A 17,315-nucleotide genomic window follows, 5' to 3' on the forward strand; every position below is an offset into this window, starting at 1 on the left:
TGCAGTAGTCTGGGAGCTGACCTTGTTCGTGAAGACAGAGGCAAAAAAAGCATTGAGTACATTAGCTTTTTCCACATCCTCTGTCACTAGGTTGCCTCTCTCATTCAGTAAGGGGCCCACACTTTCCTTGGCTTTCTTCTTGTTGCTAACGTACCTGAAGAAACCCTTCTTGTTACTCTTAACATCCCTCGCTAGCTGCAACTCCAGGTGTGATTTAGCTTTCCTGATTTCATTCCTACATGCCCGAGCAATATTTATATACTCATCCCTGCTCATTTGTCCAATCTTCCACTTCTTGTAAGCCTCTTTTTTGTGTGTAAGATCAGCAAGGATTTCACTGTTAAGTCAAGCTGGTCGCCTGCCATATTTACTATTCTTTCTACACATCGGGATGGTTTGTCCCTGTAACCACAATAAGGATTCTTTAAAATACAGCCAGCTCTCCTGGACTCCTTTCCCCCTCATGTTATTCTCCCAGGGGATCCTGCCCATCAGTTCCCGGAGGGAGTCAAAGTCTGCTTTTCTGAAGTCCAGGGTCCATATTCTGCTGCTTTCCTTTCTTCCTTGTGTCAGGATCCTGAACTCGACCATCTCATGGTCACTGCCTCCCAGGTTCCCATCCACTTTTGCTTCCCCTACTAATTCTTCCCGGTTTGTGAGCAGCAGGTCAAGAAGAGCTCCGCCCCTAGTTGGTTCCTCCAGCACTTGCACCAGGAAATTGTCCAATACAAAATCCCTGACTCCATGAACGTCTCCAATGTCACAATGAAGAAGCTACTGTCTCGCACAGAGGACAAGTTAACCACATACTTTGTAGGAAAAAGCTCCCCAGCATGTGAAGAATTGCTCAGAGAATTTCATCACCGTATGGCATAATGAAGCCACTGCCTCCTTGCACTGTTCAGTAGCATTTCCTCGTAGGTCCCATGAGGAAGTTGACACTAAAATTATCTTGCATGCCATCAGTGCCACAGAGAAGTGCTATGAAACTCCAGATTTTTGCACAAGACACAGATGTTCCAGTGCTCACCATGAGAGGCTACCCAAGACATCTTGCAAGATTCTGGTTTTGAGCCTGCTGCGGGGGAACAGAATCGCTGCATATCCCTCAGAGATGTGTTCCTGTCACTCAGACCATCACGAGCCACCCGACTGCCAGGTTTCCCTGCTCTTTCAGAATGTGACACTACTGAAAGACTGGCTGGAAAGGCCAAATTATTTTACTGGAAGACACTTGATTCAACCTCCGAAGACTCTCTCCTTGCTCTGAAGGTGCTCCAGACGGCTGAGACAGCCACTGATGAGCTCATTGGTTCATATGCCAGGTTTACTGTTTGAAGACCAACATTAGGGTGCTTGCACAGCTACATTGGTGACTGTTTCCCAAGAAGCAGACAAAGAAAAATTGCTGCTGGCAAGGAATCAAGAGGGCAAATTATCAAGCAACGGAATGGCTCTGGGATTCTTCCCTGCCCAACTGGATATGGATAGCTCTTGGTGGTTGGAGGGATCACACCAATTATGTGTGAAGTACCATGCACTCCCAGATCAATCCTTCAGTTAATCAAGTGCTTGTGTGCAAAGACTAGATGCTCACCAGCCTACAGATGTTTGGCCAGCAGCCTGCCTTGTACAGAGATATGCAAGTGTGACATGGAGGAGAATCGGCGTGTCACAACGTGACTAGCAACGATGCCCTAAACAGAGAGGACACTGATGATGACTGTGAGGAATAAATGTGTTCGTTCCTAAATGTCAAGGCTAATTTCCCTAGGATTACCAAAGATCAATGTCTTTTTTATGGAAGCAATGCATCCCTGTGTTACGGAATAGCAAAAAATTTGATTTTAAAACATTGTCTCAAATATTTATCGACATACAGTAGAACCTCAGGGTTCCAAACACCTTGGGAATGGAGGTTGGTCGTAACTCTGAAACATTCGTAACTCTGAACAAAACGTTATGGTTGTTCTTTCAAAAATTTGCAACTCAACATTGACTTTAATACAGCTTTGAAACTTTACTATGCAGAAGAAAAATGCTGATTTTAACCATTTTAATTTACATGAAACAAGCACAGAAACAGTTTCTATACCTTTTTAAAAAACTTTTCCTTTATTTTTTTACCAGTTTATGTTTAACACAGCTCTGTGCTGTATTTGCTTTTTTTTTTTTTTTTTTTTTTTTTGTCTCTGCTGCTGCTTGATTGTGTACTTCTGGGTCCAAATGAGCTGTGCGGTTGACCAATCAGTTCATAACTCTGGCGTTCGGAACTCTGAGGTTCTACTGTAATTGTTCTAGGTTTGTCATGCTTGGTATCATTGTGTTCGTGGGAGAAAAGGCTTTCTAATGATACCCAACTCAATCCATTTCCAATGACATTGTGTTATCAATATGTCCACCAACGGGATGACCTGGAGCTGGGAGCCATGGGGGGGTGTCAGTGAATCCCCCCACCACACTGCAGAGGGTGACACCATTCCGCAGATTTTTACAAATAAAATGACACTTCCTTTACCTTTCTATCACCACCCTGCCCACAGAATTAGATCTTATTACATTATGCTCCCAGATAGTTGAGCTACACTGGAAAACAGCCTTCTTATTCCAGAATAGGAGTGTCTAGATGGGTAGCTATACCAGTATAACGATAGTGGTTTACAAAAAGAAAAGGAGGACTTGTGCACCTTAGAGACTAACCAATTTATCTGAGCATAAGCTTTTGTGAGCTACAGCTCACTTCATCGGAGGCATAAAAGTGGAAAATGCAGTGAGGATATTTTTATACACAGAGACCATGAAAAAATGGGTGTTTATCACTTCAAAAGGTTTTCTCTCCCCCCCACCCCACTCTCCTGCTGGTAATAACTTATCTAAAGTGATCACTGTCCTTACAATGTGTATGATAATCAAGGTGGGCCATTTCCAGCAGGAATCCAGGTTTTCTCAGTGGTTTAATATACCAGTATAATTGTACTGATGTAACTAGTAAAAACCTCCCCTGTACACTAGCCCTTAGATGCTACCAGATGGGAATGGTGGCGTTTTACACCTGTACCCGCCCCTTCCCTACACTTTGTGGCAGTGTGCAAGGAGCAGTGGAATGGGGATCTATACATTCAACATGGTAAAGTGAGGAGACTAACATCAGATCAGGGGAGGGAGTTGGTAAGGAAAGGACAAGTTTTACAGAAAAAAAGAAAAGGAGGACTTGTGGCACCTTAGAGACTAACAAATTTATTTGAGCATAAGCTTTCGTGAGCTACAGCTCACTTCATCGGATGCAGCTTATGCTCAAATAAATTTGTTAGTCTCTAAGGTGCCACAGGTACTCCTTTTCTTTTTGCAGATACAGACTAACACGGCTGCTACTCTGAAACAAGTTTTACAGAAAGTCACAAAATTATTTGTCTTACGGCCTCGTGGGGCTAGTTCCTATTTTCTCCTTTTATTGTGTTCTTGTGAATTGTGCTGTTAATTTCTTTTTAAGGGTGGGGATGGGCATTGGAAGCATCTAGTATGGGAACCAGAAAGGAAAACTGATTGTAAACAAAAGTGAAAATGACCAACCTAATTGCATTTGCTATTTCCCCATGCCTAGACCTCACCCATGGGAATACCACAGAGGCACAGGTATTAGAGGGAGCAGATCCTAATGCAGGACGAGAGCCATAATTTGTAAAGTGCTGTATAAAAGATACCAAACACTTTATTAACTGGAGATTGTCATGACAGTTTATATCTGTCAATCACAAATCTCATCTATCTGCCATCACTTACTTATGACCTTAACTTTGCACACATAACTGGGACCACCCCCATGCTTATAGCTAAGCACCCACATGTTTGCAGTATGCTAGAGGTATTTATAAAAGGCCCATCCTGTGGTAGCTTAGATACTTATAGCCTGATTTTTAAAAGGTATTTCGGCCCCTAGTGGGATTTGCAAGCGGGCCTAGGTGCTTTTGAAAATCCCACTAGGTGCCTTTCGAACATTCTTTCAGAACTCCGGCCCCTTGGGCCTTTACACACTAAGGCCGCCATCTGCAAATGTTTTTTTAGCTTCTTTGGGGGGTGTCCCCTGGAAACAGGCTGGGCCTGATGACCAGAAGGCATTGAGCAGCCAAGAATCCAGCTGAACGGGAGCCGTGAGGGCGCTCGGTGCCTCTGAGAATCAGGCCCCAGGCTCCTCCAAATACCAAGGCACTGAAAATCAGGGGCCACTTTTGAAACCCTGGGCCCAAAGGCCCATAACGCTTTGGAGTTTCCTGGCTGCTGCCGTTCTCAGCCCGTTTTTAGGGGCTGTTCGTTGGGCCCTGGCAGGCTGACCAGATGTCCCGATTTTGTAGGGACAGTCCTGATATTTGGGGCTTTTTCTTATCCAGGCTCCTGTTACCCCCGATCCCCCCTGTCCCGGTTTTTCACACTCGCTGTCTGGTCACCCTGGCCCCAGGAACAGGGGCTGCACCTGTTGAAAGTCACAAGCCCCTGACTCCAGTGGGGCCCCTGCCGGACGAAAGTCACCCGCGCGTCTCTGCCAGCTGGGGCCCCGGGCCGGTTACTCGTCAGCCGGCGGCGGCCCCCGGCCCCGCAGCGCCGAGCGGCGCACCCCGCCTTTGCTAACCCACCCCCGCGGCTGAGCAACCACCGAGGGGTGGGAGCGGAGGCCGCGCGGGGCGTGTCCCGCTCCGCGTCCCCAGGCCCCGGGAGCGCCGCGCCGCGCGCAGGCTGGGTGCGGGGCCAGGGCGCACCTGGGGGCGGCTCCCCGCGCTCCGGCCCGGGGCTGTTCTCTAATCAGGCGCCGGCGGAGGAGGGGCCGAGCCCGGGCGCCGGGCGCGCCGCGCTGCCCGCCCCCAGCAGCCGCCATGGCGGAGGAGTAGCGGAGCGGGGCGGAGCAGGAGGGGGGCGGGGCGGGGCGGGGCGGGGCGCGGAAAGTTGCGCTGCCCGGGGCCATGCCCGCCGGGCGCTCGGGCTGGGGGCCGGGCTCAGCCAGCGGCGGCGGCCGGCGGGGATAAGGAGGGAGCCGGCGGCGGCATGGCTTCCAAGGAGCGGCTGTACGAGCTGTGGATGCTCTACTTCGCCAAGGTGAGCGTGGGTCGGGGGGCGCCTGCCAGCCCCCCGCTGCCCGGGGAAGGGCGCCGGCCAACCTCCCCCCGCCCCTCCCGCGCCGCTTTGTCCCGGGGGGCACCTGCCCAGGGCGCACCTGTTAGCCGCCCCCCCCTCCGGGGCGCACCCCCCCCCAAGCCCGCCCGGGATGGGGTGGGAGCAGCCGCCGCCGGTGCATCCCCCTGCCCTGAGCTCAGCCCCCGGCCGCGGGGGAGAATCCGCCCCCCTGCCCCTGGAGGCGGAAGTTTTTTTTCCCTCCCCCCCCCCCCCCCGCCGCCGCTTGGCCACACTTTGGTGCCGGTGCTTTGCTACCCACGGGGAGCCCCCCCCCCCCCGAGCCGCAGCCGGGGACCGTGGGAGCCGCTCGCTCGCGGCCGGGGCGCTCCTGTTGGCTGGGGGTGATTCTTTCGCCTCGGCTGCCGCTGGACTCCCGGCCCCGGTGCCGCAGGCCCTGGCGACTGTTCCCCGGCGGGGGCAGAGGAGAGACGGGCTCCCGGGAATACAGCCGCGCGGGGAAGTTTAGCCGCGCTCAGTGCCTGGGAGGTGAAGGAGTCGGCAAAGCCTCGCAGGGGTGAGGTCTTTGCAGGCGGAGCAGGAAGGAGAGTCTCCTAGGGCTATAAAAAAAAAAAGGGGGGGGGGAAATCGATTTAAAAGGAATCCGGAGCGACGTGCCTCCCTTATAAACTGACACGGTTAACGCCGTTCCTTGCTCCACTTGCCTCTGCCTCGCCCTGCCGCTTGGTGTGTGGTGTCACCAGCAGGCTTTGCCGTTGCTGCGTGTGAACGGACTCTCCGCAAACACGAGGGAACCTGGGTGAGCACACAGCGCTGCCGGATGCACAGGAAAACGGGGGAGGGAAATGGCCTAACCTCTCTTCAGTTCCAGTCATGGTGCTTTCGACAAGAGAGTAAAACTTTTTTTTTTTTCAAAGCAGGAGGCTTGCTTCTGGGGGATGATAAATGCAGAGTTTGAGCGTGTATGTTGCAAGTAAAAATTAAAAGGGCACTTTCTTTAAAAGATCTTAAATTCACTATTTACTTTTGTTTGCTTTGTGCACTTCAGGTAGGCTAGACATTAAAACGTGGCTAGTCCGTTTCACTGCTTCCCGTCAGTTAGGCTTTTTGCTGGCGCTTCCCTTTGACTTTTTGTCTGCAAGGCACCATGCATCCTGGTTGTGCTTTGATGATGATTGAGCTGCAAGTGCTCTGCAGGAATGTGTATTTGCCAAGCTGGTTCCTTTTTAGAAATTTTTTTTTAAGATGAAATGTTTTTGTTGCTCTCTTGTTTTGTGAAGATTCTTTTCCACAAAACATAAATGTTGCCCACATTTGAGCTGATGCTGTCCCTTTAAATGACCTTTGGAGTAGGAGACAGTTAAACTGTCTCTTTAAGATTAATTTTGATCTCTGCCTGTAGAGCACTGTTTCGTAAAGAGGTGACAGGCATTGTATGTTCATGTCAACAAGATGCATGTGGGATATAGGCTTGTTTAATGTCCGAGTCTTCCCAGAACTCTCTTGTTTTGGGTACTAGCTGGCATTGATGATCACATCTCACGTGTGTCTTATTTCATTCTGCTAAGGCAGCTCCTACAAGCGAACCCGGCCCCCTACAGCAGAGCTTTGTTTTAGTGCCCTAAACATGGCATCTGCTGGGGGAATTCCTCCTCTGTTCAGGCAAGGAAGTTCTCTCCGCGTTTAGCCTGCTGATAAAGTCAGTTCAGTGTCATGGGGCAACACGGGATAGCAAACTGTCACTTCTTCACCTGAAGAAATAATTTGTAATGTGAAAGCATATATAGCCTTGGCCTTTTCTTTTCTAAAGGCGCAGGCTTGTATGGAATAAAAAGATTGAGCCAGCTGGGGAGATGAGAGCAGTAACAGCTAAACGTTCCCAGTTCCAAAATTGATTTTTCTAAAGGTCGAATTTAATCCTGAGTCCATGGACTGCAAAATGGTAACTGTAGTGCACGAGCCTGATTCTTTGGGGAAAGTTACCAGCCTCCAAGCCCGAGAACTTGATGAACCAGAGCTAAGATGGGTGGTTCACCTGCACCTATCTGAACAGGTTACAGCGAGATTGAAGCCTTCATTCTGTATCTGCCTTTCCCATTGTGAGGATTGTTCTGTCTCTTCCTGCTGTGTTGCATCTTGCACTCGAACTGAAGCAATCTTTCCCTCTTGGAGGGAGAAGGTCAATTGACCGCTGTTAAGTCTGCAGGCTTGGACTCCTCCCTGAGAACCAAAAGAGGGGGATGTGTGCATGCAGCAGAATGTCAGGGGGAGGGATATTACAGTTGACTTCAGTTTTTCTTAAAAAAACCAAAACCTCCCACCCCAAACCAACAACCTTTAAGAAATTAAAACGTGTAGAGATTCCCTGTGACAAGAAGAAAAGGAGGACTTGTGGCACCTTAGAGACTAACCAATGTATTTGAGCATGAGCTTTCGTGAGCTACAGCTCACTTCATCGGATGCATTCAGTGGACAAGAGTCACTTCCAAGCAAAAAACCACCCTTAACATTCTGGAAGGATGCACACAGTGTTCTTTGTAAGCAAAGGGGGGTGGATGCTATCTCAAGAGACCAGGTAGTTATGAATCACAGAATTGACTCTGTGTGTGGTTGCTGGTCAGAGTTATCTGGGTACCTGATGGAGGAAGAGAGGAGGGAGGTGAACAGAGAGAGAAGTGGATAAGTAAAGGCATGGATGTCTGGGGACAGGGGGATGTATGGTACCTATGCCTTACTGTGGGAGATGTATTGATTATGTTGCATCTTGTTGAACCTCCGAGGAGGAGGAGTATCAATCTAGATTGTTGCAATGCCATCTTCTAGGTGATAAGCACTAATATCCCATGATGGTGGGAGCTCTGCTTAACTGGGATATGTCACCATTACCCTGCAATGTGTTAATAGGCATTAACAGCTCTTCCTGCGGGCATCTGAGACCCCATGCTGGATAACAGGGAGAGCTGGAAACTGAATTTAAAATGCTATTTCTGTTTGCAGTGGAGGTATCACTAATGTGCAAATACAACTCTTCAAGGGCCTGCAGGAGGCTATGCCGTTGGTTATGTTAATACTGGATTTCTATACACACAGCCTTCATATTTTACGGCATGACCTGCTATTTATGTATACGAATACTTGCAATTAAAGTCTCTAGGAATGTCTGTACACCTGTGTCTGACGCCTTTCCATGTTCTTATGATGTTTGTTACGTGAAAACACCAACTGCTGTTCTTGGGAGCATTGCTTTCCCCACCAGGAGTCCTCTGCTTGTGAAGATTTACTCCAGCCATGGTGCCCTGTGAAAAATCCCTCTACAAAATCTCTGGGGCTGCTATTTTTGGCTAGGATTCCGGTCTGAAGCTAACGTTGGGAATGTAGGCCAGTCAGTGCAACAGCAGGCCCTGTCTTCTGGCAACTGCCTTTGAAAGGCAGAGACAAGAAGCATGCAGAGATAGCGTTATCTCTCTTTAACATCCCAGTGGAATGCATGGCTTGCTAGCTTTGATCATCCGATTTGGGCTGAATATCAAATACTCCGCAGTCCGTTTCTCTTACATTGTCCTTCATTGTGTCAGAAAAATTAAAATAAAACCCAGGGGGCTGGTTAGGAGGCGAGGGAGACAAAATCAACGGGATGATGGAGATCAGCGAAGATGCCATGTGTGTCTACTAACCCACAGTAAATTGACTCTTTCCTGTTAAAGAATAATTAACATTGTTGATAGCTTCTCAGCTTGTAAAAATGCCTTTGTTCATGAGCTGTGTGAGTTCTTTAACAGATTATACTAAAGCCTTATCGAGCAGATGATGGATCTTCAGTGTTCTTATTAATCATTTTCTCTCTGAGCTTTCTCTGTTAAGTACATTAAGTATTGGGGAGTGAAAAATGATCACTTATGTTGTATCATGCCGTCAATTAAACACATCACTGCAGTGTAGTGAAATGGGACTAGAAGTAAGTGGCCTTTGGGGAGGATGTGAGCTTCTTCCAGCCCGCTGACCACCTGACAAAACCCCAACTTCCGACGTTCTGTAGTGACATGATTAATATTACCGTAGTGCCTAGAGGCATTGAGATCAGAGTCTCCATGGTGCGAGGCGCTGCGCAGAAAGAGACAGTGCATCTCCATCTAAATAGAGAACATAAGAACAGCCATATTAGGTTAGCCCAAAGGTCCATCTAGCCCAGTATCCTGTCTTCCGACAGCGGCCAATGCCAGGTGCCCCAGAGGGAATGAACAGAATAGGCAATCACCAAATGATCCATCCTCTGCCACCCACTCCCAGCAGAAAGGATTAGCCTCATCTTGCAGATGAGAAACTGAGGCATGGGGAGGGGGTCACAATGTCAGAGTCCGTGGTACAGCCAGGAATTGAATCCAGATCTTAAGTCCCAATCCAGTGTCTTCACCACAGCTCTGCCTTTACTCTAGGTGAGGAAGGCTCTGGCTTTGTATAACAGCTTGCCCTATAAGCGCCTTGGAACTGGGCTGAGGCCTGCCCGTTTTGAAGAACCATGGAGAACTTGAACTAAGCTTCCTTTTCCATTTAGAACTAGGCGTGTGGCCATCTCCACGCACCAGTTGACCTGGAGGCTGATGGTGAGAGGAGGACATCCAAAGTTTGTTTTTGTGGGGCTGCTAGACTCTGGTGATGGACTAGAAGGAGGCATTGACTAGTACCCTAGCATGCCCTTGTGGCTTCTGGCTAGTCTGAGCTTAGGGAGTTGCTGAAAGCCGGGAGGTGCATGGAGCTATACAGTCTCCTTTTGAAAGAGGAAACCATTCTGGAGCTGCAGATCTCTCCGTGGCTCTTGGCAAGACTCCGCTGTTTCTTGTCATGGCCCGTTGCAGCCACTGGCAGCTCTTATTAAATGACTGCATGCGTGTACCTTCTGTTAACGTGGACCAATCAAGTGTCCGATCAGCCAGGTCCATCTGCTCCCGGTTTGTTTAGAACTTGGTAACCAGATCTTGCCTCTTTAAAGGAGTTTCCGCTGCTGTTGACACTACAGGGCTGGGCTGGCTTTGTTCCTTTTCCCTACCCACCAAGGGAACTATGCAGCTTTGACAGTAATACAGTGGACAGGCAGGCACAGACAAGACTTAGTGTGCACAGTGCCTGAGGATGTCGGGCAGCTGGAGCGGGCTCAGGGGGTGACAGCATCTGCAGCCGAGCCCTCTCCTCTGACTGTCTTTGGAGCGTGTTTCTATTTTATCACGGCTCCCGTTTCCCAGACGCCCTCCCCTAGGTCTCGTCTGCATGGGCACTTTCTGTCTGTGCACTAGTGCAGCTCCCTGGCGGTAGCACGTGGAAAGGCGAAGGTGGACACGGACCTGGTGATGCCTGGCAGTCTAACCGCGTTGCCTCGGCCAGCTCTGAGCAGGCTTAGGCCTGCACTGCACGGTCAGGTCTACATAAGCTGCCCTGCATCAACTTAGCCGTGGAAGTGTCTTCGCCATCTTAGGCTCCCGCCGGCATAAGTGCCTTTCTGTGCCGATTTAGCAAAACTGCCTCCCCGAGCGCCGGAGAGTCCCGCTCGATGCAGTTGGGTCGGCCCAGTGTCTGTGGAGACACCGCATTGCTTGCGTCGGCTGTCAGGAGCTGTCCTGCAATGCCCCACGCGGGCAGAACAAGCGCTCCTGGCGAGGATACGCCCCGCCGGCACAAGGAGCTGAGTGTGCACGCGTACCAGCGATTTAATAACCGCGGTGGCTGTGCGCCAACGTACGTTGGGTCAACGTCATTTTGTAGCGTAGACATGGCCTGAGTGTGGCAGTGGTTAACATTTGAATGGCTTGTCTATCAGTAGTGGTAATAATCATGTTTATCACAGCGGTGCTGAAAAACCACCCCACATCGGGGCTCCAGACACAGAGTGGGGGAAGGGGTAGAAGACACCAGCCAAGTGACAAATGTCATCCTAGTTCTGAGATTTCTTTGGGTGGGTTTAGTTAGGGGAAAGGGGGAGAAATCCGCTAAATGGGAAAGGGGTGAGGATGACAGGGCAGAGGAGAAGGGGCTAAGAGGCCAGGTCTGGATTGAAGCTGAGATGGTACAAACAGGTAATCAGCACAGGGCAAAGTGAGTCCAGTCAAAGCTGTAGAAAGTTCTCTGAAGGTCACTTCTCTGGCTGCTTCTGCAGATGTTCCTACCGGCTGGGCCTTCCTGCAGTTTTTTCCTTAAGGCTGTATGGTTTGCGGGGAGAAGGATCAGGAGGTGGAGGGGAGTTGGTCTCCCCAGCACAGTCCTGGGTCTGAGAGGTGTGGCCCTGGCTAGGCCCCTTCTTACCCCTTCTCCTAGTGCAGCAGTCCCTGCTTCGGCAGCTTGTGTAGCTGCTCCTACTGGCTGGAGTCGCTGGCTTGTCCCTCTTCTGTTAATGGAGGTGCAGCTGTGTGATGTCAATTAGGAGCCGGCCTCAGGACTTAGGGCTGGTCCATTCTGGGAATGGACATTGGCATAGCTACATCTCTCAGGGCTGTAAAAAATCCCCAAGACGTAGCTGTCCTGACCTAACCCCCGGTGGAGGTAGCACCATCCATGGAAGACTTCTTCCAAGTTACCCCCTCTCGGGGAGGTGGATTAACTGCAGTGATGGGAGAAGCCCTCCCGTGGCTCTAGTGAGCGTCTACACGGATGTACTGTTGTGTGTGTTTGTGTCTAAACCTACCTGTAAGCTCTGTCCAGCTTGTTGCAGGTGTTCCCAGCCTTGCTGTCTTTGCTGGGCTCAGTAAGCTGGAGAGCTTCCTGGGTTGGGTGCAGGTGTCCTGTGCTCGCTCTTTGGAAGGGATCCTTGCTTCAAAGAACCCTTACTTGGTAACCTTTCCCTTGCCCACGCGTACAGAAACGTATGGCTGCAGCTGCAGCAGCAGTCCCGTCGGCAAACCGTCAAGGTGAATTGCGGCTCAAAACCACAGTTTGTATGCTTCGGCGCTTCCTTAGGCCTGCGGATGAAGTTCCCTTCCCCCGCCCTCAGCAACCCCACTTCATGTATGAAAAAAAGCCCCCGGGCCTTGCTTTCCTCTCTTAGTTGAAGGCTTTAAGTCCAGGTCTCTGGAGGACCTGTCTAGTGATGTCAGCAGGTGGGAGTTGAGATACAGCTCTTCTTGCTCCGGGGGAGTGGAGAGGGGATGCAGATTCTTGTGCTGTTTCCTGGGATCTCCTCACCACCCCCTGGGCTGGAGCTCAGGTTTCTGTTACCTGAGGCCTTCCCATGACCCGCCAGCTGAAGAGGGATGCAAGCATCTGGGACGAAGGGCGTGTGTCATGCAAATGCGCCGAGGCTCCTTCAAACAACACTGGATCTCGTGTCCTGTGTTGCGAGGGACTGGATTGCTGCTGTGGCTGGTGCTGAAAAAGGAAGCACTCCAGAGGCTCCGGTTTGCATGGACAGTGCCGAATGCGCCGTGCCTAGCACTGAATGCGCTCTGCCTAGTGCAGTGGGGTCTCTGCAAGGCTACCAGAGATTATAGTAGCAACTAAAGCAAACCGTGTACAAAGGACTTAGTATATGTGAATTACATTTCATCCTATTTAAAGGTCCCCTCGTGCCGCCAGACTAGTGTAAAGGGGTCTTGGTGCAAGTCCTGGTCTAAATGGTTCTTTTTGCACAGGTATAACTCTTTTGGATCAAGGTGTGAATTTTTTTTTTTTTACTGCTACATCCTCAGAGTGCAGGCATTATACAGGTCTAAAGGTACCTTCTACCACAGTAGCTTATTTCCCTTCCCATATGGGAATAAACCGTACCTGTATAATGGAGAGGTATGCCACCTGGTAAAACAGTACAGCTGTGTAGCATAGACAAGACATAAATGAGAATCCAGTCCTTAGTTTAGTGGCTTGTCAGCTGATGCTCACAGCAAATGAGTTTCGTCTTGTGCAGTAAGCGCGGTTAGACAAATACTGTACACGTCCAGCAAGGCGGGTGTGTTTTGCCAAGTTAGAATCATAAAATCTCAGGGTTGGAAGGGACCTCAGGAGGTCATCTAGTCCAACCCCCTGCTCAAAGCAGGACCAATCCCCAACTAAAGTTTCTCTCTTGTCACTGGTTCATATGTGCAGCTACTCTGTAACTCCGCAAACTACGTTGGCTTTCGTAAGCCATCACCACCGTGTCTCATCTGACGAAATGCCATTTAGTGTTGCCTGACTTGCTTTGTTTTGATGACTCCGTAAGTCTATTTGAACAGATTCATTTACGCTTGCGTTCTTTTCCAGACCTGTTTAATGTCTGGTAATTGCAGCTCCATCAGCCAGCGTCTTGCCCGAAATGCTGTGTCTTTTCAGTCCGTGATGAACACCTTGTTTGAATAATGAACTAATCAAAGTACATTTAGTCTTGGGTTACTCCCCAGTGGATAGTTGTCCACATCTCAGGAAAAATATCTCACAACTGGCACTAATTGGCCCCTTGTCACCCTTAACAGAGACCATTCTCCAGGCCCATTCAGCCCTCAAGCTCCCCTCTAGGTCAGGATGTAAGTACAGTAGAACCCTGTTTAACCGAGCCTCAATTATATGGCTCTGTATTTACCGAATCACCAGCCGCCTGGGGCTGACAGCGGCTGGGGGCTCTGGCTTTCAGCCCCCAGGCGGCTGGGGGCTCCAGATTTTCGGTTTTCTGATCTGGCCCCAGTCCCAATTAGGTCTGATATTTGGTGTCTCACTGTGCAGTGGTTATGAAGCTTGCAGATTAACAGCCTATGATGAATTTAGGCTGCAGATCTGTCTCGGCATATATCATACTCCTCATCATGTGCTGGTCTTCATCAGCACTGGATGTGCAGGACTCGGATCCTTCCAAGAGGGACTTGTCAATTACCGAACCAAAGAGTTTAAAACTTCTTTCTCAGGTGTAGTTCTTAAAAAACAAACAAAAAACAAACAAACAAAAAACCCTTTACAATGTAAAGGAATTGCATCATAATGGCTACAGACAGACTCTGAATGAACAAGTTTGGCATGAAAATATAGCATAAAAATCCAGTGAGGATTTTGCACGCTTTGCTTGTCTCAATTATGCCCCCTCTGAATAGTGACAGCTACTACTTGATATTGATACAGAACTGCTTCCCCATTTTATTGTGCCCTAGGACTACAGTAGGGTCCCTATTTTAGGAACTAATCGGGGATTGAGGTGCTAATAACAGGAAATTGAACATCTCAGAATTGCAGTGAGTGCAGTGCACAAGTTAACTTATTGCTCAGTGACAGAGTACATAGCAAATAGTTACAGACGTATCGTGTCTGATTAGTCTTTGATGCCAAACTGCTCAGTGTTTTCAAACCAGTACAGCCGCTTGAAAGTTGGCTGAAGGATTGAAGTCCCATTGGGTGGCAGAAAAATGGTTCATATGGTGAGTCATTCGTAAGACTGATGTTCATAAAATTGGTGTTCGGTTGTCCGGGTTACTATGTCATTGGCAAAGCAAGCGGCATATGAATACAAAGATTTGACTAGGAGAGAATGGCAGGAATTAGTAGAGGTTTTGGGCGTGTGTGTGGCCGGGGAGTGGAACAGGGCTGCCAGTTGCATGTAGCCACATCTGAAGAGTTAAAGGTGACCCATTAATCAGGAAACAGAACAATGTTTTTGTGCCTTTTATCTACCTAAGTGTTTTCTTTACTACTGGTGAGGACATGCTGTACATGTAAATGGCATCATCGTGTAATGAAGCCCATAGTAGACTTTATGGACTTTTGTTTCTCTCTTATCTGGTTATTTTTATTTGTATTGCAGTAGAGATCCAAACCGAACTGGGGCCTCATGTTAGGTGCTGTATTTACACGTTGCATACTCTTCAGGTCTGTTCCTTAGACCTTGTCTGACCACTCAAGTCACTGCTCTAACCATACCAGCGTACTGTGTGTAGGACAATAGGGAAGGTCTGGCAAGTGTCTGTACAGCACCTGGCTCGATGGGCTTCTGGTCCATGACAAGGGCTGCTGGGAGCTCCTACTATACGAATACCACAGCTGTGGACAAAAGAAAGGGAGCCTGCCATATGAGCCTGAGACTGGGAAATAAGGCCCAGAGGTGAAACGAGTTGGCCTGTGTCTGTGTAGGTGAGCCGGGCAAAGCTTGGAATAGAACCCAAACTCCTGGATGCTAGCTCAGCACCTTCTCAATAAACTCCTCCTCCTTCCACCATTCACACTCGCAGCCCATTTGTTTTTTAGGGAAGAGATGATTGTTCGTAGTGCCTGGGAGCGTGGTGACTCCTACCATGTACTAACGTGAGCTGGCTGTGGATTCTTCGGGGCTTGTTGAGTTTTTGGCATGCGGAAACCACCATGACTTTTCTGCCTGGTTGCCATCACGGTTGACGTGTCGCCCATCTGCCCATGGCGGGGCACATACGGAGGTGTAACCTGCGTGTGTGCATGCACGAAGCTCGTAGACTTTAAGGTCAGAAGGGACCATGATGATCATCTAGTCCGACCTCCTGCACAACGGAGGCCACAGAATCTCATCCACCCACTCCTGCGATAAACCTCTCACCTATGTCTGAGCTACTGAAGTCCTCAAATCGTGGTTTAAGCTGTCTGTGCTGTAAACACAAGGGTTGTCCTCTTCTTCTGAGCAACGCGGTGGCAGCTCTTTCTAGCTTCCTGCTTCAGAGACGCACTCCACCTGCTTCTTTAGATGAGAGACACATGGATGCTGACTGTCCTTGGTGCTGCTTCTCTGAAGGCAGAGCATTCTCAGTCCATTGAGAGAGCGCTTCTCCAGCTCCCTAACATCCGCCTTGCTCCAGTCAGAGGAGGGTAATTAACCACTGGAGCAACTTGCTGAGAGCTCTGGTGGATTCCCTGTCACTTAAGCCTTTCAGTCGAGGCTGGCTTCCTTTCTTAAAAACTGGCTCTAGCTCGACCTCAAGAGATGGGCATGCTGCTGGAAAGGCTGGGTGAAATCCTCTGGCCTGGATTAGACAGCAGGTCAGACTAGATGATTGTAATGGTCCCTGCTGGCCTTAACAGCTATGACTGTTGAAATGCAGAGTTATCTAACCACATGTTTGTATTACAGTACTTCCACCTAATATCTGAACTGAGATTGGGTTCCCCCTTGTTCTGGCTGCTGTACAAACACAGTGAGACAATCCCTGCCCCAAAGGAACTTTGCTTACCTTGGCTAGTCAGACTAAGGGAGGATTATAACCCCCATTTTATAGATGGGGGAGACTGAGACACCGAGATCAAGGACTTAATCCTGCAGAGGGCTGAGCACGCTGAGCCTGACCCAGCACTGGACTGCAGCCCATGCATGACTCTTGAGCCTTCGACTAGTCAGTGGGAGTCTCACGTGCTTGGTTGGGTCAGAGCCAGAGCATGTTGCAACATCGGGCCCTAAGTGACCTGGCTCAAGGCCACCCAGGAAGTTCTGTAGCAGAGCTGGGACTTGAACCCAGATCTTCTGAGTCCCAGTGCCCAAACTCCACAGTGGACCTTCCTCTCAAGTCCATGCTACCTTGAGTTTATGTAGGCCTCGGCTCTCTGACGTTCTGCTTCTCTGGGAAGGCCACTCATGCTGAAAACCAGGAAGCTAGTTTTAGGGGCAAAGATGAATCCCTGAGTTGTCTCAAGCTCAAGTAATCTCTGCTTCCTGTCCCTCGGACTTTCCTGCCACCGCTCTGATAACGATACTGAGGAATTGGTCTCCTCCAGAAGTTCCTTTCTGTCCCTAGTAGCTTTCTAGGAATGGGCCTTGTGACAAAACACTAGGGAAGCAGCCAGGAGAGTACAGTTAATTAGAAGAATGCTAAGGAAGCGTGTTTCCTGGTGCCTGGGGTCCTGGCGGTTCTGGTGGATGATACTAAAAGCCAAGTGCCCATAACCGCACGAGTCCATTAATTCTCCCTCTGACCTGTTTTAGCCCCCTCCCCCTAATGTGACTGTGTGGAATATGCTTGCTGGTAAAACACCTGTCTGGGTCACAATCGCTATCCTGACTTCATGTCTCTGTGGAGTTGATTCACCTTTTAACGCATCTGATCTCTGGCCACAGAGTCCACTGCATGTCCTCATCCCGTAAGCCGGCTGCCCCCTCTCTCCTAAGTTGGTGCTGCATCCTCTCTCTGCTCGCTTTAAAAGCTCATCTACACTCTCCTCCTTGGCATGTGAGGGACCATCACGGATTCACTTCTTCTACTTCCGGCGTTTATACCACAAATATCAGCGAGGCCGAGGAC

The 17,315-nt window shown here is 49.6% G+C and overlaps 1 protein-coding gene across 1 annotated transcript in view; it reads left to right on the plus strand.

Moving 5' to 3' along the window:
* The first annotated feature begins 5,007 nt into the window (after positions 1-5,007).
* NBEAL2 (neurobeachin like 2) overlaps positions 5,008-17,315 on the plus strand; it is a 173,507-nt gene continuing 161,199 nt past the window's right edge. Inside the window, 1 exon segment of the mRNA XM_073334853.1 lies at positions 5,008-5,085. The gene's annotated coding sequence lies outside the window, so the exon portion shown is untranslated.

This window comes from Lepidochelys kempii, chromosome 2, assembly GCF_965140265.1.
Source record: "Lepidochelys kempii isolate rLepKem1 chromosome 2, rLepKem1.hap2, whole genome shotgun sequence".
Taxonomy (NCBI): Eukaryota; Metazoa; Chordata; order Testudines; family Cheloniidae; genus Lepidochelys; species Lepidochelys kempii.